At 47.7% G+C, this 21,829-nt stretch overlaps 1 protein-coding gene across 5 annotated transcripts in view; it reads right to left on the minus strand.

The window, feature by feature from the left end:
- The window catches only part of AFAP1L2 (actin filament associated protein 1 like 2), a 60,241-nt gene that overhangs the window by 26,311 nt on the left and 12,101 nt on the right, over positions 1-21,829 (minus strand). The window lies entirely within an intron of this gene.

A 21,829-nucleotide genomic window follows, 5' to 3' on the forward strand; every position in this document is an offset into this window, starting at 1 on the left:
ACGTGACCCAAATAATCTTTCTACCTATTTACCTCTATCAGAAGGACTACCTCTAATAAATACTTCCACATCAAAAAAAAAAAAAAAAAGCCTTATTTATCAAAAACAGATTACCTCCAAGGTTAAGGCCCAGAAGAATTAAAAGATTTAGCCACAGTCACTGTGGAAACCCCTACTGAAGCCAGTCCTCCCAAGCCCCAGCACATGATACTCCATCTCCTTAGAAAGTATGGCCAAAAATGTGGAGTACATTAGATAGCACAACACAGCTCATATCATGCTCTTCTTCATGGCCACAGTCATCAGTCACTGAATACAACCATACAGATTTCTCAGTATGTGATGAAGAGAGTAGTCAATGCACAGAACTTGACTGATTTCAGTGCTGATTGTCACCAAAAGTACAATACCTTAAAATATAAACAAATCTCACATCTTTGCTGGTGTAGGAAGACTTACAGAGTGGGGGCTACAACCAGAACCACCACCTCCTCCTACATGATCTTAAATGGAGGGTGAGGGATGTTCTCCCTTCTTTTACTCCAAGACAATGAAATCCTTTTTGCAGAAACTCCTGGGCAGCCCTCTGACCACAGCAGACTCTCTCTGTATGAAGGTTGGAAATTCGGTTGCAGCAATAAGCAAAGAATTACTTGAAACACAACTGATCTGTTTCGACGTCAGTTCAGTGGCAGTCAGAGAGCACTGAAAAGGGCTTCTTTTGGCTCTCTTCTATGGCCTTTCTTTGCAGACAGAAAGTCCCTTGCACTGCAGCAGTATCTGTCCTAGTTCATGTGAAGCTAGAGCCAAAAATGCAGCAGCTTGCAAAGCCCCCATTGAGGAAGCACATTCCTCACAACGGAGCTGCCAATTTTGCCTGACACCAAGGTCACTGAAAGGTAAATGACCATAAAACTAGATTATAAAAGCCATTCCTTCCAATAACCACTGATCTTTGTCATTTTGCTACAATAACAACCTATGTCTACATCTAATTACTTCATCTCTCAGCCTTATGAGGAAATGGAAAGACAGGCTCAGAACGAACTTTCACTCAAGTGTTTTAGTAACCACTGGGCAGGATTATATTAGACCTTTTAATCTAAATTCAATTATTTATTTTATCAAGGTAGAGGGGCCCCAGACACTGTACAAAGGACTGTAGGAAGAGACATACTAAATGATGAACTCTTTCCTCTCCCGAGATGAGAGGATAAAGATAAGGAGTATGCTTTACTACCAGAAAACTCGGGCATGCAGCAATGACAGTGATTTGGCCACAGATATGGGCCTCTTCTCCAGCAGGTCCCTAATACAACCCGGCTTCTCTGTGTCCCAGGCCACTCTTTCCTGAACGTGTTAAGGAGATTTCCAGCTCCACACTCCATTTCAGGCTCCACACCCGCTATGGGTGTCTGGGCGGTGGGCACACAACAAGGAGCCCAGCATCCCGCAGATGGAGGGGGCGCCCCACAACACTGTGGCCCACAGAGAGCAATGCTTTTAGCTTTTTTTTTTTTTTTTTTTTTTTGCTCTGGTTCCTCATCCCCCATCCATAGGGCAGCTGAAGAGTGCGTGGAGGGGCCTGGCAGGCACAGAGGCAGCATTCAGAGGGCCGAACAGCGAGCGCTGTCAGCCGAGCCACAGCACCGGCCCCAGCCTCCTTGGGCCTCGCTCAGGCTGACGTCGCCCCCGATGACAGCCAGAAGGCTCCTCTCATGGCCTTGAGGAAAGGCAGATGTGGTGACAGTGACAGCTGTAGCAGCTGGATGACCCCCGCGTGGGGCTGCCTTCCAAAACAGCAGAGCAGACCCTTCCTCAGGCCGGCCAGCCAGCCCTCCCCACGTGGCCGGCCTCAGCGCCTTGCAGAGGGGCAGCAAAGACAAGGCCACCATGATGCCCCAGCCCTCCGCTGCATGCCATCGGCTGCGGCTTGCTTGGAGGACGTGTGACAGGAGAGCAGGAGCTGGTGTGGCTCCAGCACACCAAAGTTCACCAGACTGGTGAGCACAAGAAGGCAGGCAAGCATGGACTCAAGGGTGCCAGCTTGGTTTTATCACAAAGCAGGCTCCACTGCCCATGCTGGCACCTGCACTGACTGGCCAGCCTTTCTGCCTCTAGCTTTTCACGGAAAAATAAAATAAATAAATAAAAAATAAAATAAAAAGCTCAACCCAGTGTTGGCCAGATGAAACTTCTCCATTTTTCACAAAAGAGTATTTCATAAATATTTGTAGAAAAAAGAAGTCTCCACACAGCAAAATGTGAAGTGCTATGTTTATCAAAGGAAAAGAAGAAGGAAAAAAACAACACCAGGCTTCCAGTAAACAGTGAACTTTCTCATTAAACAACCACTGCTAGATTAAAAAAAAAAAAAAAAAAGGTAAAGAACACAAAATTGAGGCAAGCCTTTTCTCTTAAACAGGAAAACTAAAATTAGTGAACTCCTATCATCTTTTCCTTATTAAGCCTGCTGTGTCAGACTATTATGACCAGTCACAAAGCTGTCTGATTTTCAGACATAATGAGTGCTCACAAGGAAGAAAGAAAGAAAAAAACCCAGACTGCTTCTATTGATGCACCTAAAATCCAGCACCGCCTGGCTTCACGCTCCAGTCGGGAGCATTAGGCTCGTCTTTGTCGCAAAGTATGAATCATGGAAGGAGAGAGGCAAACAATGTGTCTGGTGGGTTGTGGGCTGTGAACTGCACAGATGAACCCAACCAGCTCTGCGTGGGCTGCTCTGGAAGTTGGAACAAGCCTCGCATTGAGAAGCAGCGGCTCTAACCTAGGAACCCTGAACTTTAACAAAACAGCAGCAGAAAACGCACACAAAGCTTTTCAGTTTGCTGAGCAAACAACAGGCTTCTCTTCACTCTGCTGGAAGATGAGAAACAGCATCCAAGAAAAATTAAGAAAAAAAGAAGGAAGAGGGAAGAGAAGCAAAACATGAAAATTACTGTGTCATAAGGAGCTTTATTAAGCAATCTCATATTTTAGTGCCGTATTGCTTTATTAGATGCAATATAGGGTAGATGAATGAAAATTCAGGGGCTATACAGTGTCATCTTTCTTTGCGAAGTGTCTCAGTCTTTCCATGACAGACCAATTGGTGACTCATTGGAGGTCTCACGCTGGCAAACAAATTGGTTGGCTGGCATCTGAAAGAAGCCAGTCTCCTCCCTGTGTAACATACCCTATTAGCAGAGTGCCCATCAGCCTCAAGAAGTCCCTGAAGTATTACCAGGCTATGGACTTCACAACTGCGCTCAGGTGCTTAGCGATGCGAGCAGCATCAGCACAAAACCATGATGGGATGTGGGGTTGTTTGGACTGTCACCATGAGAACTGTTGCATCCTCAGCATACCAGGTCACATATCACTTACCTAACATAGTAATTTGCTGGGGCAGGACAGAGCTAGGAAACATCAGGGAAGCAACGAAGGAAAGATCAGCACAGTGGCCAAGGGGGTAAGTTGAGATCAAACCAAATTGGCATGGACATCAACTGAAAAAATATGGACTAAGTCAGGCAGGGCAGGATGTTAAAGAAGGTCCTCTTTCTAAGATAAATATCCCCAAGAGCAGGCTGTAGCAGGCTCCCTTCCCAGCATGGAGGAGAACAATCTCAACAATTTCTACAAATCAGAATTTTCTGCCAAGCCCCAGAGTTGAATCCTACAGTGGCATTACAGAGAGACATAACTTCCTCTAAAGCTGCCACCACTGACTCCCTTCTCTTCCCACAGTCCTTTCTCCTGTGTTTTCTCCCTACTCCTTCTGCTAAGACTGAGGGTTCTTTTTTTTCCTTTCTTGTGAAGTTTTGCTCTCTTCTCCCTCTCTCGATCCTTAGAAGACTCAAAGACTCTGTGCAGCTACTTCATTATGGGGAGTTGGTTACCACCTGACCTGTAACTTAAAAAGGACATCGGTTGTTTGCTATCTAATGTAATGCATAGCTATGCCCAGGAAGGGGCTACTTAGAGGCCTTCAATCAAATAGAATAGCTGTTTTCAAGGAAAAAAAAAATAAAAACACGCAAAGAACTCAACTACATGACACAATTAGACATTGCTCAAATCCAGCGCAACGAGCATCTCACAGCCACTCGCTTAGCCCAGTCATATTATCTTCTCCCTTGGTGCAATGTTTGCTCCATGGAAATGGCAACGTGTGCTCCTGCACCTCAGCTGAGGGCCTTGCCGCTGTTGAGGGAAAACCTTTCTCTACTGCAGCCAGAAATTGATTCCCAAAAGTAGACTTCCTCTTGAAGAAGGAACAGAGCCATATTGGGCTGCTCTAGCTCGTGGGAGGGAAGGTCTTGAAGGAACTCCTGGGACAGGGAAAATGATTGCTGTCAAAATACCACAGCAGACCTTGCATCATTCTTATCCACCGCTCTTCATGGCTATACCCAGAGGAACATCCCCATCCCCGCCTTACAGAACAGCAGGCACAGTGCTGTCCGAATGCCTCCCAGAGCCCACGGCCACGGGATCCCTCTTTCCCATAGAAAAAGGAAGCCTGGGATACTGCACTCACAAAGCAGCAACTGGGAAAATGCAAGGCCCTCGAGAGATTAGCTGTCACAATGATGGTGAACGACAGCCCTGGAACAACACCCCGCGCTTTGTACCACATCAATACAAATAAAGGAGGTTAACTGCCAAAAATATTTGGAGATGGATTTCTCTCTTGCAGGCAAGACACAAATTAAAGGAAGCTGCCATATATATGCAGAGAGTTTTTTTTTTTTTTTTTTTTTTTAATGGAGGACACGCACACACACATACACATACCCTCGTATCAAAGCATTTTCCCACCACTCTCTGTTGACTTAGTGGCATCATTTCTCCAACAAACAATAGAAACATAACAGAAGGGGAAGGGAATTATGTTTGAGAAAGCAAAAGCAAGAGCTCTGGGGTCAGAAGGAAAGACAGACACAGAGCCCTGGCGTCCCCAGTCTTTCCCTGCTGTTTCCTCTGCCGCAAGAACTCTTCAAGCTGTGCCGGCAGCCTTGATGGCCTGGGCTGAGCCTCTGCTTCTGCAGCTGAGGAGCAGAATGACTGCACAAGGCTGTTGCACCAGTGCAGGGGAAAAACAGGTTTTAAAAGTATCCTGAAATATATCAGGGTAGGCTGGCGGAGGCGACTGCAACATCATTATTGATTGCTACGTTTCTTTCTTAACAATCTTGCTCAATACCTTTTCCAAACATTTCATACTGTCCTTATCCATACTCTTCAAGTGAACCAAGGAGCCTAAACACGGGGCGGGAGCATGTCCCTGAGGCACTGAGCAGTGGGGATGCAGCAATGTGCATACAAGAGACCTCCTCTGGAATCCCACTGTATAATCATCAGCAGGCAAACCCACTCCAAAATAAGGATAATTAAAAGTAAATCAATAATATTAAAAAATAATTTAATAATACAAATCTACAGACATCACCCAAGCTCACCCCTTTACTAACAACAGCAAGCTGATGTTTACTAAACTTCAGTTTAGGGTCAATAGGTGTGGAAGTGCTTAGGAATGACCAAGCAGTACTTCCTCCTGTCCTGAGTCACCAGAGCTCAGCAAGCCTCTCCCAGCAGGGCCCCAGCATCTGCCAGCACAGGAGGCCACAGCTCCCACCCACCTGCAGAAGGTGTCCTGAGGACACAGCTGGATGACATCTTTATTCATCTCCCCCACCTCGGACCTGACATTTCGCTGAATTTGGGGTGGAAGAGCTGCACCCCAGGAGCACACATCTCCTGTTAGCTGTGGATTACCAAAGCAGCTGGGCACCACATGAGCCATTTCAAGACACGTGAGCCCTGCAGGGAAACACCAATGTTGTCCTAATGCTGCAGCAACGCTCTAGAAACAGGGGCTCTGCTCTGCTTCAAACCCCAAACATCGCTTTCACCACTCACTGCGTTTTCAATTGCATTTCAAGTTTTTGGTACCATTTGGCATCTGTGTTGTTAACTCATATATTGCCCAAGCAATTGCCAAATGTGTTTTCTCAGTAGAGCCTACCTGTCCAATACTCACAAAAACAAGTGTCAGCTGCCTTGGGGAAAACAAGTGTCACCCACAGGGAGTCTCAGAAGCAAGCCTCTCCCAAGCCTCCCGATTTACGCAATGGCTGCACACACGTTACTCGTCCAACGCAGCTCTCCTTCACCGTGTGAAAGAAACGTGCCCTGCTAAAACACAGGCGAATATCAATGCCTCGGGGCAAAACGGTGACACAATCCTTCCCATGACAAGCCAGGAACATACTGGGGTGAGTGACCCAGTAACGTGCCAGCCAGCACAGGTCAGGATGCCAGCGCCACAGCAACTGGAGATGCAATGTGAGCTCCTGCTGTCTCCCCATGGATCCAAGCCCCACGTGCTGTGATGGTCAGATCCATGGAGAAGGGATCAAAGAAGCCCAGAATCAACTCCTCTACCCTACCAACAGCTGTAAGGTCTTTCCAGAGCCTTCTCTGCTCCAGGCTGAACAACCCCAGCTCCTTCACAGCCTGTCTTCGCAGGGGAGGTGCTCCTTGATCATCTCTGTGGCCTCCTCTGGACTTGCTCCAACAGGTTCATGTCCTTCTTGTGGTGGGGGTCCCAGAGCTGAATGCAGGCTCCAGGTGGGGTCTCACAAGAGCAGAGCAGAGGATGACAATCACCTCCCTTGCCCTGCTGGCCACGCTGTTTTTGGGTGCAGCCCAGAGTACGGCTGGCTTTCTGGGCTGCAAGCACTCATTGCCAGTTCATGTTGAGCTTCTCATCAACCACCACCCCCAGGTCAAATTCACCCAGACGCACAGAGGGGAGAGAATGAGCTCAGGACAAGGTAACCCTACTGCACCTCTGCCTTCTTCCCCAGCAGGGCCCCACAGGAGCCCAGGGGGTTGAGGCAGCAAAGCACCAGGACAAAGAGTGGCTTTTTTATTTCCCAAGAAAACTCAAAAACTTTTCTGTTCTGACTGTGAGGCATGGGAAATGAAAGACAGCTCTCAAACCAAAAAAACAACCATTTACCGGATAAAAAAGATTTTCTTACTTTGTCTGTCTTGCGCTTTGTTTACATGAACGAGAGCCAGTTATCCAGAGTGGGAACAATACGCTGAATTAGATCTCTGAAACCCGTTACATAAATATGCCGAAGGTATTGCTAATCCTATCACAGATTTAAGAGTTAGATCGTTATTTTCATTTACCATTTCAGCAGAAAATCCATGACAAGAAACTGCTGATGAACAAGATCAGGCCCTTCCAGCAAATTCAACTTCCTTGGAACTTCTCTGCGCTCGTGTTTGACTCCTTCATCTCCCTCTTAACAGACTTCTGAGAGATCCTTGTAGCTGGGCTATAATTTACTCAGTCTGGCATTTCTCTTTTCTTAGCATTGCACACCAATAAGTAGTTATGTGATCCTCAGGAACTCCCCCGGCCCACCTGGATTATTTGGGGAGCACTTGAGGGACCAAAGGGGAGCACACAGGGGACCAAAGGGAGCAGTGCAAGCAGGTGACAGCACTTTGGCCAGGACCCATCCTTGCTGCCCTTGCTCCAAGCTGTGCTTTTTATCCCAAAGGTGAATGTAACATAGTTAAATGTTGGCAAAAATGAATTAATAGCTTTTAATGAAAGTAATAACTTGAAGGAAGTCTCTTATTCTACCGTGAGACGCAGCCTGGCCAGCACACTGCTCTGCCTCCGGCGCTGGAACCAATTCAGTCAAGGACATGATTAGCATCTTGCAAGCAGGAACTGCCCTTGAGATATTTTTCTAATGCTCACAGTCATAAAGAGAAACACATCCTCAAAACCACTGGTGAGCAAGCTGCAACTAAAGCAGCAGAGTCCCAGTTTTGCAGAGAAGGTACCGAAAACCGGAGGCCATTCAACGTGCTGATAGTCCAGAGAAAGGGGCAGCAGCGAGGAGAGGAGCCCCAGGCTGTGTGCTCCAGACCCCCCTTCCCCCCCCCCCCCACCACACTGCTTCACTCACTCATTTGTCCAGGGAGCACTTGGGATACTGCTTAGGGAGGGATTTTCTCATTTGCTGTCTCCTGTTCCTGTCTCGCAAAGACTGTCCAAGCCCTCGCAGCTGCACCAGCCCTTTCCCACACAGGCTGCCACTGCAAATTCACTCAACCTGTTGCCTCTCTTTCCATCAATTTCCAGCCCCAAGGGCGAAGCTGAGGCAGCCAGGGAACACAAAGCCGCAGAGCCTTTAAATCTTCTTGGGTTAGGGAAAATATGAGGATTGTTTCTGTTGTGGTTTGTTGCAGTTTCATTTGTTTTATTGCTACCTGCTTGTCCAGGCTTTCTAAGCAGCAGAGAGGCAGGTGAAGGAATGGAAAGACAAATTACTAGAAAAACACTGCCCATTTTTAGGGCCAGACAAACATTATTGCAGAATTAACTAGAATCAATAAAGCGATTTTTTTTTTTAATGAAGTAAAAAGTAATTTTGATTTCACACATTGTTTCAGCATAAAAAGAAGAGAGGGGCAGGAGTTGGGTGGAGGCTGCATCCACCAAGACAGGGCAGCTGCCCTCTTGCCATTTCCTCCAAGGGGGCAGGCAGGTTCAAATCCCTCCCCTGCCTGAAGGGATTTGAATTTACCTCTGCCTCTCTGCTAGTTTGGGGCTAAAACATAGACCTGCATTTTGCAACACTTAATGAATTGGTTCCGCTAACCTGAGAAAGGATATTGTGCATTTAAATATTTTTCAGAAATTGACATTTTTCCTTATTCACCCTTCACCACAGGCAACCTTAGGCCAAAACCCAAAGCATCAGTGATGGGGCTGGTTTTCTAAGCCTCACCAAGGATACGCACCCAGCACCGGTTAACACTCAGATGCTGGCTTCACTGAGGCAGTTTTTCCTCTCAGCCCACCTCACTGTGTCCATGCCTTGGCCATTTTGCTCTGATTTCTCTGCCCTATTTAGGTAGCAGCAGGGACTTGCACACGTACCCAAGGCATGCTACCTTTCTTGCATGAGTCAGCAGCAAGCAACAGGAGAGCTGTTATCTGTAATTGAAAAAGAATTAAGCCATTTTGAAGACCGGGAGTGTTTTGGACTAGTTAGCTGACTGACAGCAGGAGCACTTCAGAAAAGGCTGCATTATGAAAAACAGACTTCAAAAGGAGAAGTGACAAGGGCCAGAGTGTTTATGGTGCCTGAGGAAGTCATTACAATTTAAAAGGACACAGATTGGGCAAGTATGCTATGCTAAGAAAGCTGATCTACTGCCAAAAAAAGTTTCTTTTAGCTTTCCCATTGCTCCCCAGCCTGTTAGAGATGCAGTTTCATGAACACCTGTGTCTCAATACATTTTTACAGAAAACCCTTGCAACCGCTGAAAACCTGAGGAAGACGCCACCATGAAGAACTAGATGCCTCCTGCTCCCATTTTTCTTTTCACCTTATTAACAGCTGCCTTGCTTTCATCATTTCCAAACAAGAGAGAGTTTCTGCAAATCCCTCGGAGATAAGACGTTTCTTAGAGGACTGGATCTGCATGTGGCGCAGTTTATCACCCCTCATCGTAGTTCAGAGGGTGGTGTTTTTTTGAAGTAAGGGCTTCAAAGGCATCTGGGGTCCACAAGTGCTGATGTTTGCTTTGGCGGTGAGCAGCCTGCCAGTTCAGGAGTGCTGCTCCAGCTGGAGAGGTGTGATGTTAGCCAGAGATGAAACCGAATGCACAACTAGGTGGTTTCCAGTCACAAAAAAACATTGCTAAATTTCTGCTGCTTTGAGATACGTGTTATGCCACGAGTGGTTTTGAACGGGGGGACTCAAATGAACACAAGCTTATGACAGCAAAAGCGCAGCTGAAACCTGTCACACTTGTTCTGTTCCCCTCAGCAAGCTCCACATTCATCCCCTTCCACCAGGCCTTAACACTTCTGGAAGAGCAAGAGCCAAAGGCAGACAGCTGCAGTGAGACCCAAAGCCAAAAGATCTGTGGTTCTGCAATGAAACCAAAGCTGGTGTTACACCAGGGCCGTTTCTGCCCCTCACCTATTCCCCACCTCAAGGCTCTAATGCCCATTTTCTCTAATTTTTTCCCCTACAGTAGAGACTCCTTTGCTCATATCCAGACAGCGACACAGATGATTACGATGCATCCACAGCCCTCAGAGGACACCGGGCTTGGGGTGTCTCGCTGGGTGCAGGTGGGATGAGGTGAGCCAGGCCAGAGGAACAAACCCCAGCAGTGCCACATGCAGAGATGGTCCCTCGGGACCGCCCCGCTCCCAGCTGGATGGGTCGCCGTGCTCAAGTCCTCAGGGTTGCTTATCTGTCAACAGTGCTAAAAAAAATAAATAAATACATATTCTGGAAGTTTGGCAAGCTTAACCAGGCTTCCAGAAACACTGAGGAAGCTCACAGGATGTCATAACGCAAAGTATTTACTGAAAATTGTCTCAGCATTCAAATGCTCCTCGTGGATTTAGTTCAAACTGTGTTGGATCCCATCTGCTTCAGACTTGTGGATCTAACCATAATTTCATAGAAAGGGAAGTTGTCACTTCTCCCCACAGGTCTCATGGGGCCCCCATTTCACAAGCTCCTGGCAATTGTGAAGGAAACAGAGCAATCTCTGTACAAACACAGCCACTGCTGAAAGAGGACTCATCACAAGAAGGTACACACCAAGGAGGCCACGTTTCAGGAGGTACTGGCAGACTGGCAAAAAGCTTCTTGTTATGAAAGCACATATATCACTTCAAAAGCTGCTCTGGGAGGTATCAGTGGCACAAGACACAAGCAGCCACCCGAGTATTTGGGCCACGAACCAAAGGTAACTGGGCAGGAAGACAGCTTCAGACCAACACCTCAAAGGTGTTCAGAGAAATCTGATGGCTTCATTTCTCAGCAATAGGCTGCAGCCTGATGGGTGACATCTAATCCCACTGCCCTAACTGGACCGTGTTATCATCTTCCCTCCTTCACCAGGTGTGAAAGTGCACACCATAGCTAATGAAATGGTAACATCAGGTACCACATCAAACCCAAACAATCAGTGCCGTTCACGGGATTTTAAATACAGAGCATGCAAAAACCTCGTTACTGCTGTACATTCACCACAGATGTCTACCTGAGCCGTACCTTCTTCTGTTAAAGATCCACACAGCCCCCACTGAAGTTTACCATTAAAATTTTAGCTTAAGCAAAGAAAAGAAGGATGACCTCTTAAACAGAAACCTCAGTTTTATGCAGGAGTAAACAAACAGTGTAGATATTTCCCAATTCATGTCACGGAGATCCAGATGTTCAGCTCTGGGGATCCCAAAATACCACAGAAAAAAAAACTCAAGATGAAACTGAAACAAATGCAAGCTATGTTTCATTGAAATGGGAAACCACAAACCATTCCACTTTCAATGGGAAGCCTGAACATTGGGATTTTGTTTGTTTCTAGGAAAAATAAAGGCTGAATCCACCACCTTTCAATAGCCAGTAACTCCCCCAGGCTGCTGGGGCTCTCCTCTGGGACAGGAGACACCTAGGACCAAAACTGAGGTCAGGCTGGGCATAACTGCTGGGAAGTCCTGTGTGCCCCAAACACCAGTTCCTCTGGAGCAGCTGGCTCCCATTTTATCCCATTTAAGTTGTTCCCCTACATACGTATGCTTGTACACACGTATGTATATATGATACTACTGTTCCTTGGCTAGGAGCCTGACATTTGCAAGGCTCAGGCCCAGGGACGTGGTTTTCCCAGGCAGTGCTGTTGTCACGAGGGCTGAGTCCTCAGTCACCTTCCAGTGCTGCCCCCGACCTACGTGGTGCGCTGCAGCCTCCGTGCCCTGCAGCCCAGCTCGGTCCGAGCAGCTCCCAGTCCAACCGGTGAAAGTTAGACCAGGACCTGGCCTTGTTGCAGGAAGAGAGCCACAAGACCAAAAACTGGCGTTGAAAAGCAAACAGCTCCAAAACCAAGAGTCATAAAGCAACCCTAAACTTCTGTTTGAAAATATTTAGACAGGATGGCTTGCTGAGCTGACCTGACCCATCTGGTTTCCAGAAGCATTCTGGGTCAGAGCTACGCTGAAAAAAAACTTTCCCCGATACCCTCAAAAAGGGCAGTTGGAGCCTGGGACACTGCTGCAGCCACCCAGCGAACACCCCTAAAACACTTTCACCTTCTAGGAGAGGCAGGGAGCAGGCCTCACATTTCCAACAGTACAAAAATATTCCTTTCTTTCCCTGCTACATTATGTGTGGCCAGAGAGCACCAACCGGGAAAAAAAATAAAAATGAAAAATTGGCCGATAGCCCTCCCTGCATGCTTCCCACACAGACAGGCACCCCTTCCCCGATAAGGGTCACTAAGCCAGGATGCGTTTTGTCTGCTGCTTACCTAATAAAAAATAGATCATAAATTGTGGCCAGTTTCCAGGTCCTCCTTACTGTCCAAGCAGCATCGACAAAGGCGAGAAGGCAAATGCAGAGCATACCCGGGGGACCTGGAAACACCCAGATGCTCCTGAAATAGTCACTGCTCGGAACGTCGCAGCTGGAGCACGCCTGGGACCCGCTTCCCCGCACGGCAGAGGCTCCCGGCGGCGGGTCAGGAGGTGCATTCCTCCACTAAAAATACTGTGAGAAAGAACGGCGGGGCGGCAGGCCCAGCTCAGCCCCTCGGAGGAGCCACTGAGGCTGCTCGGGCCTCCTACTGGGTGGCGTTTGGGTTGGAAGAGCCCCTGGGGAAAAGGGCTGCTGCTCGTGTTGTCCCCTGAAAGCTGCTCGGTCTGGTTTTGGCTGTGCGTAGAAGGGAAATACGTAGCAGCACAGATTTGAAAGCATTAGAAGTAAAAGACCTGAAATCAGCACAAAAAACGATAGCAATCAGCCCATCACCATAGGAACAGGTTTAGTGTTGTGGCGGCCAGAGGACTGGGTCCTGTCGGCTTGTGTCCTCCTGGTAACCCTGGGAAAATCATCAGCTCTTAATCACAGATCTGGGGGAACGTTGCACATTAGCGTTTGCACTGCCACGTTACGTCTTGGCTCTGCCTAAGGCTTCCCTTGGCTCCCAAGGTGCTGGAAGACAAACATGTATTTTCTTTTCACTTCAAGATAGCTGAAAGCCACAGCCTGAGCAACAATGAGAACTGTATGTGATTAGGAATAAATGAATAAAACAGCCTTGAAACAAACAAACAGAAATCCCCTGGCCTCAAATCCCAGACCAAAACCCCGTGGGTGCAGAAGGCTGCAGCAACAGCGGAGACCGCTGGGCCTGCGTGCCCAAGGTGACAGCCAGTGCTCCACGGCGAAGCAGCTCCACTGCAGCAGCAGCTGCCCACCTTCCTAACAGCCAGCAGGGCCTGGGTCTGCCTTCTGGGCACTCAGCAGAGTGAACCTGGGGGCTCAGCACAGTGCGAGACACCGCTGAGGTACCACTGCCACTGCAGCTTGATGGAGTTGCTCTCCCACCCTGGAGCGCAGTGCCGTGCCAGGGACAGCCTCAGGCTTCCCAGGTTTTTCTTGCAAGGCCACGCTGCCCAACGCCAGCTGTGAACAACCCTCCCGAGGCCCAGCAGCCCACAACAGAGGCACTTTGCTTTCCCTGCAAGTGCACAGATCGATTGTGCCCAGCCACAAGGTGCAGTGCAGACGTACTGCCTGGAGGTCTGGGTCACATCCAGCTATCAAAGCCCTTTCTAAAAGGCAGGCTAACACCACTGGTCACACTCACGGCATGTGGAGGAGCCCTTTCCTTTATTCACTGCCCATTTCCTGCCCATTTGTTTCAGCAGCGAGCTCCCTGTTCTCACAGTGTGGGTGGGATATACCGAAAGGAAGGGAGCAATCCCTCCCCTCCCTCGGCACAGCAGCCACAGGGACCACAGCCCCTGCCAGGAAGGAGGAAGCTTGCAAACAGCCCTTCTGCAGAAAAGCAGCTTTTCCAGGGAAAGCATGGAGAGATAACAGAGGCTGGACATGCAGCTACCACCACAAATCAATGCAGGAGTGCATGGGGAGCTGCCTGCCCTGGGGAAGTGGCATCCCCAGGCAACACGGCTCATTAAGAGGGGACCAGCTGCCAGAGCTGTCAGAGGAAGGGGACACCCAGCAGAGCAACCAAAAAAGTCCCTGCTTTGGTTTTATTTTTACAGGAGGAAAGGGGCTGGGAGGGAGTGTGGGGAGGCTTCCCATCACTGCTCAGCTCCAGAGCAGCCCCAGCTCCCTCTCACGTACCCATGCATGAGTTCCACCAAAGCTAACTGGCTGCAGGCTGGAGCAGGGGGGTTGCAACTCTTATCTTCGCTGCTCCTGTGAGCAGCACAGATCTTCAAAGACCTTCCCTGTGCAAGCCTTCCATCTCTGCCTTGAGCTCACACATGAGGTTTTTCAAGTAAAACACAAGTTTACCCTGGCAGTTTGATGCCTTGTCAGTAGTTTTCTTGAACCGACTCCTTTTGATCACCTCACAGCTCAAACCTGCAGGTCTGGGTCCACAACCAAGCCCGAGGACAGGAAAGGAGGAGGGGGAACCCACCACCACCTCTGGCCAAGATCTCCTGGGTTTCTCCTCCCAGCCTCTACAGCGTTCCAGCCCGCTGTCTGTGTTGTCAGAGCGTGCAGCGCCAGATGACTCAGCCTGCAGCTTCCCCTCAGGATTTCACACCGAGATACGGGCAGCAGCGGTGCAGGGGAAGGTGGAGGGAGCGGTTTTGCTCCATGTCAAAACAATGTTGTTTGTTTTGCTGGGCGGCCGCCCGCCCCCTGACAGGAACGCTCCTGTCGGTGACGCAAAGCAAAGCCGGGAGCCACCGCGAGCCGAGCACCTTGCAAGGTGCATCCTTCCCACAGCCCCACCAGGCACACGGGACCCTGCCCGGACAAATCCTCCTGCAGCTTTCTGCCAGCACAGCTGTGGGTGTCAAAGACACTGACTCAATATGCTGTAATTTAAAACAAACTTCATCCCTTCAACTAAAAAAAAAAAAGAAAGAAAGAAAATAAAAGAATAAAAGACTCAGATATCCTGAAGATTTACTCCCTTTCCCTCTCCTCCTCCAAAATCAGAGTTTACTGGGCTATTGGCAAAGAACTGCTTTGGTGGAGGGATGGAAACCATGACAGTGGTCACACTTAAGGAGTAACAGATGTGCATTTCCACTAGAAAGCCCTTCTGCCCAGCTGAACTCCAGGACGTGTACGAGACCTGGTGTGCCAGATCCTCTGATGAGGAACATCCCAGTGACACTTCCAATCCTCTAAAAATAGAGGGCAGCCAGAGTGGATCAAATGGTGAACACCATGCTCAGCTGGGTTGGAGAGCATCCTGGCCCAGGGCTCTGCCCACACCGACCACAGCTGGCCAGCGGTGGGAGCTCACCTTCAGCTCACAGCAAAGGGCAGCTTGGGAGTGCATGGGAAGCAACTGACCTGCCAGGAGAGACTTCATACTGAACCTAAATAAGTAGAACAGAGAGCATCTTCCCTCCAGCCAAGCAGAACTGCTGATGAAACCACCTTTGTGCATGACACATTTAGTGGTGCTTCGAGGAAACCAGAGGCAGTAAATCCATTTGAAGAGAAAATCCTCTTTTCTAGCCCTGAAGGCACACTCCCAACACCAGAGATTTTCGACTGCAGAACAGCTTAAGAGCCACAAGTTCACAGGTACCTGAGTGTGCCAAAAGTAGATCCAGCGTGATGGGACAGACGTTCACCCATGTGGCGGTGTCACGCACTATGGGAACACAGGCCCTGCTCAAGAAAGCTAAAACTCTCTTGACTGAGACAGATTGTGACTCTGTGGAAAAGCATTGCCTCTTGTCCTTTCCCTAGATACCGCTAAGAAACGTCTGTCTCTGCCTCCTTTACCCGCCATCAGGTGTTTATACACAGCGACAAGACCCCTGAGCCTTGTCTTCCCCTGGCTGAACAGCTCCAGCTCTCAGCCTCTCCTCCTGTGCCAGATGCTCCAACCCCTCCACCATCTTCTTGGTCCTCTGCTGGACCAGCTCCAGTACATGGTCCTCTGAGGAGGGGTACCACGGTCCTCCACCAGGACCTCTGAGTGTTTCCTTGCAAAGCTGCTTCCCAGCCGGTCAGCCCACCACAGGTACCGGTGCAGTTATTCCTCTCCAAAGCAGGACTCTGCAATTCTTTGTTGAACTTCAGAACCCTTTGGCTCATTTCTCCAGCCTGCTGAAGCCCCTCCAAACATCAGCACAACCATCTGGTGTATCGAACACTTCTCAAGTTTTGTTATGTGCAAAACTACCGAGGATGCTCCCCATCAGCTAGGTTTTTAATGAAGAGGTTGAATAGTGTTAGCCCCATTATCGACCCCTGGGCACACCTCTAGCCACTGGCCCCCAGCTAGACTTTGTGCCATGAAGCACAGCCAGCCAGTTTCATCTCACCTCCCCGCCTACTTCTCTAGCTCGTATTTCAGCTTGCCTGTGATGATGTTACGGGAGACTGTGTCAAAAGCCTTAGCAAAGGCAAGATAAACAACATCCACTGCTCTCCCCTCAGCCACCAAGCCAGTCCTCTTATCAGCGTTTTACATGCATCAAGTCTGTAAGATGATAGTGTGTAAAAAATAAAGCAAACATTTTCCCAAGCTGTCTACTCATCAAAGTAGTAAGGTGTGGGGTTTTTTGTTTGCGCTTTTTTTTTTAAGCTTGTTTAGAGGGAATAACATTGCATGTCCATGGGTTGTGTTTGTTTTAGGACTTAAACACAGAGATAAGAACACTCATACATCACCAGACAGAATCTGGCTCCCTCACCTGTACTTCTACATGCTACCTCAAACCAAGCTACAGATGCAGCAGTCTGATATTTTGTGGGCTCATTTTGATCAGCGTTCACCTGCATTTGGTTTACAATTGAAACATTGGCACCGTGTCAAGTTACATCACACGACTTTGGCAGCATCTGAATGCCTCCCACTACTGCATCACACATTTTCTCTTGGCCTTTTTTTTTTTCATAGGGTTAGAAGAACATCTTGTTCTGAAATCTTGTACAGTGTATACAAAATAAATAAATAAATAAAAATCATAGAAATAGATTGAAGCTGCTTTGTAAAAGTCCTGGGTCAGATCCAAAGCAGCTCTGGTCTTTTGCAGCCTGAACTTTATTCCAACAGAACAATTTGCTTCACATTAATGAAATCTTGATCTGAGCTTCACCATCGACAGACGGGTTGCTACGAGGGGACTGTCCTATTCCAAAAGTCTGCTAGCCCGGAGGGAGGAAGTCTGCCTGGAGATCCATTGCAGAAGCCACACACAAGCAGCTCCTGCCCACAAGCACAAGCAGCTTTGACCAGATAGAACACAGAGAGAACTCTCATGAAATGGTTAAGGACAGGTCACGTAGCCCTCGACTATTCCCTTCAGGCAAGGATCCTCCCCACACACCCTGAAGGCAGCTGCTTTGTGATATGAACATCATGGATTTATTCCAAATTCAGCATCTGGGTCATACTGTCCCAAAGCTCAGGCTTGTTAAGGTCCATGGGTATGGATGGGGAGAGAGATGGCATCCACTTAAAGCTCCACTCAGAAGCATGGGCTACAGAGCCACTACATCCCCAAAACTGCAGCTCCTGGAGGAGAGGTGCTGTTTCTCTCCATGGCTCTTAATATGAAGAAACCCAGAAATGCTCCAGGTGGAGGAGACCTCAGGCAGTCCCTAATCCAGCCTGATGCTCAGGACAGCATTAACGCTTAATTCACACCAGGTCACTCTAGGCTCTTTCCAGCAATCAGGTCTTGAAAACTTTGAAGGATGGAGACCGCACAACTTCTCCGTGCAGTCTTGTCCACAGCTTGATTCTCTTCATCATCAGAAAGATTTTTCTCATATCATGTCTGAACCTTCCCTCTTCTGTTCGTCCTGGGCCCACAGTTGGGCTGGAGGAGGCTGTCCTTGTGGCCAAGCATCACCATTGCATTCTAAGCCAGAAAATGGCCAGCTTTCCATTCAGAAGATAGAAGCAAACATTTCTCTTTTCCTTTTTAGCTGTCAAAATATTTATTTTACACCAGTCAAACAAAATACTCCATTTAAACTTTTCTCCACTTTGTGGGAGGGGTGGGAGTTGAGAAAAGCAAATCATAATAATTTAATCAGGGTTTAAAAACAGACAGGCAAACAAGACTACGCTGACAGAAGTTGTATTTGCTGCAGCAAAGTCTTTTTGACGCAAGTCTTCCTTTCCTTGTTTAATTCAGTCTGTTAGGACTTGAGCCTGTTTTCCTTGAAGTCAGTCAGAGACTTTCCTCAACACAGAGAGAATTTCAACCTCAGATTGAAATAAAACAAATTATGGATACAAGCACTCAAGAATCCAATTTAAGAACTGGGTTTTTAAGTTGAATATAATATTTCAAACAGACATGAATAGCACAAGGGCCTTGGAGGGCTTGGACAGCTCCAGCCAACAGGCCGGGCCTAAGAGGCGCTGTGGAAACAGGGACAGTAAATTCCCCAAAATGAGTTTATTTGTTGGCAAAGACAGTGCAATTCCATTCTGATTTATTTCTACTTTGAAAGAGACATTCAGCAGCTTCCCAGCATTAAGACATTTTCACACTCGAGTCCAAAAGGGGCTTAGAGCTACTTATGCCCAGTTACTGTACATTTCCACAACAGCGTGGAGCCTTGGCAGGCTACTCAACCAGCTGGTGAGCCTCAAATCCACCAGAATGTGAGGAATAAAATATTTTTCCTCCCAAATTTCTAAGCAGCTGTTTCTCAGGAAAGACATTGGCCAACTTTCAACAAATCTGCTGGGCAGGAAGTAGATGCAATCACTTTAACATCGCTCCCAAAGCCAAGGGTGTCTTCACCTCTCTAGCACCATTTTCAGAGTGATTATTTCATAGCACAGAAAATGTTTAAGTTCGGCTGAAGAGGCTTAACAAGAAACACAGAAGTAATGTTAAAGGTGCTGGATAAAGCTGTTTGCTCTCTTTATGTCACACCCCGCTCTGTATCCTTTCCTACCGGTTAGGGAAACATCAAGGTTACTTCAGTGACCAAAAAGCTTTCCAAATGAGGAACCCATGAAGCTAATGAGCCCCATGCTCCTCTTCCTTTTCCCTGCCATTGTCTACAGTTTCACTTCTGCAGTGGTATTCATCACACCCTTCACTGAGCCACATCAATTCAGTGAAAGTAACGTGTGGCAACAACAAAATGGGTTTTCGTGGGGATGAGGGAGTTTCCCTTCCCTTCCTCCCCCATTTTTCCCCTAGGCTGACCAGGGGAATTGGCTCTGAGGGTGGGCTGACTGCAGCAGAAGTGCCTGGCCAGCGGGGAGAGCTGAGGGCATAAGTAGCAGCTCCCCTTTCCAGGGGGGGTGAGGTGTTCAGCAGCTCGGGTCCTATCCTGCGCTGACACCCTCAGAGACCTCCCGCTCACTTTGCACACTCCCTTCAGGCTCTCACTGAATTGGAAACAGTCAAAGGTCAGCCTAACCTATCCCCTTTTCTCTCATTAGTCTCTCCCCACCCCTGGCATCTCTGTTAATTGGAAGCCACCCACACGTTCGCTTCACATGACAGCTCCATCCACTAACATTTAACAGCTGACATTTTTCCCCTTATTTTGTTGATTCAAAAGGCAGGTTTTCTTATTATGCAGTAACCACTCCAGGATTTCAGACTTATTTCATGCGGGGAAGAGCCTCTCATGAAACCTGTTGCTTCCCACCAGAAGATCTCTTTTAGTTAATATGTGGCTGATGATCACCACCGAAATGCATCTTCAGTAGGTCACAGTGCAGTGCCCTGGTCACTATCACAGTGTTCAAGGTATCTAGAATGCAAGCTTCTCACTAAATCATTATATGCCTTTTTTTTTTTTTCCTTCATTTTCACAAATCAGAAAAAAAAAAAAAACCCACACCCCAGAAACCTCAAGAAACTGCATGACAGGGTCCATCTCAAGAACCAGCATCATGCCGTAAGAAGGCTAGGAGGTTTTTGGGCATTTCTGCAACATGATGATCTTGAATGTCTTTTCCAACCTCGATGATTCTATGATTCTGCGGTCATTGTAATGCTGCTGGAGTCTCCATGCCCTGGGCACAGGGGCACCCGTCCTGCCTGGTCCAGGTACGTCCCCTTCCAGTCCTCAGCTGGAGGTCTGGGAAGGAAATTCCTACCTGGGCAGGGCCTTTCCAAGGCTGCTGGGCCACCAGAGCCCTTCTTGGAGGGATGATCCAGAACTTGCTTGCACAAAAGGTTCAGACAGATGGAAAGAAAGGGAAAAGCTTTGCCCTGAACAACCAGTACAAGGCAAATTCACCACAGACTCTTGCTGTTTGCCATCTTCTACAGATCTTTTAGGACCAGACCCCAAATCAGCTTCAGGTTAGTAAAAATGCTATTTATTTCTGTTGGGTTTGGCTCAGGCCCCTTCTAGGTAAAAAATAAAACACAGTTAATGGAAATGCAGCGTGCATGGAGCTTCCACTCCTATTAGCAGGTCTGTCCGAGAGGACACAATTTTCCATCCATGCATTAAGCCAGTCCAATACTGACATCAGCTCATTTCCATTGATCCTGATTACATAATAGTGACTTAATTCTCCACAGAATTGAATTTTCCATATGTTTGGATATTTTTCAGTTGCTACATGATTTCCTTGCTCCCTGCTGCATTTATTTTCCCTTTGTCCTACCACCTAAAAATTAGAAACTTCACTGCAAGCAGAAATTTCTACAGGCTTATTTTGATTTTCTGATACGATGTTTATCCTATCAATTTTCTTCCATCTTAAAGACACGCCAGCAACTATACTGCAGCACTGGGCACACCTATAGCTTTGAGGATTATCACCAATTCTGGGCTGAAATTACATTTTGTTACGACCTACATTAAGAGTAGTTAATAACAGTTACAGCATCCAAGCTTTCAGGTACATTTACTGCTATGTATAATTCATAAACATCAGTTTTATGAGATCCGGAAGTTATCAAAAAAAAAAACACCCAACAACCAATTGCAAAAGTTATTGTTTTAAAGCTAGAGATGAATTTTCACACTGTGTATTTCCACCCAATAGGCAGGACTGTTCCAGCCAAGGGTTAAAAGCCTGCTCCCGTGGGATAAAGCTCAGCAATATCTCCAGTTAGGCCCTTCGGGCTGTTTTGTGGAGGACTGAAATCCGTGCTTCTAATATCTCTGCTAACATACATATCACCAGTGCTACTGAAGAAAGCATTAATCCTCAAAATTCACATGGTGCCATTGGGTAGAGTCTACAATTCTCACAATACTGCCTTACATTAAAGGCACACTCAAGACGAGTGAACTGAAGCACGGAAATATCAAATGCACCACCGATACCTGGGAATACACCCGTACTGCCATGCTACATACTACTGGATGTTCACTTGGAATTAGCCAGCTCTGCTATATATTTTCAGTCCATTAGCTTCGCATTTGCCTATATGTCATGGTCATACAGTTCTCCTTTGTGCTGAAACACATCAGTGGCAGAAGAACTGCTACCAGAGAGAGTCCTTTACAGATAAATGAATGCAATCATCTGCTCCTCAAGCTGTCACAGAAGGAACCTCCCTTCTATCTCTGCAGGACTTTGAAAATTGGGGTAGTTCCTGGAAATAGATCAGAAAACAAACTGTGATAATGATAATGTACAAAGGGAAGCTGGAGGAGGAAGAGAAGGATTTGATGACATCTGGGAGCTCTCAGTCTGCTCTGCTGCAGGGCAGACAGCAGACACCTCCTCTCTCCCACCCACCCCCAGGGTGGAAGCGCCCAAGACTCCGTTCCTTCCCCGAGGAAGGGACATGATCAACTCCCTC

Source organism: Oxyura jamaicensis, chromosome 6 (genome assembly GCF_011077185.1).
Source record: "Oxyura jamaicensis isolate SHBP4307 breed ruddy duck chromosome 6, BPBGC_Ojam_1.0, whole genome shotgun sequence".
NCBI lineage: Eukaryota > Metazoa > Chordata > Aves > Anseriformes > Anatidae > Oxyura > Oxyura jamaicensis.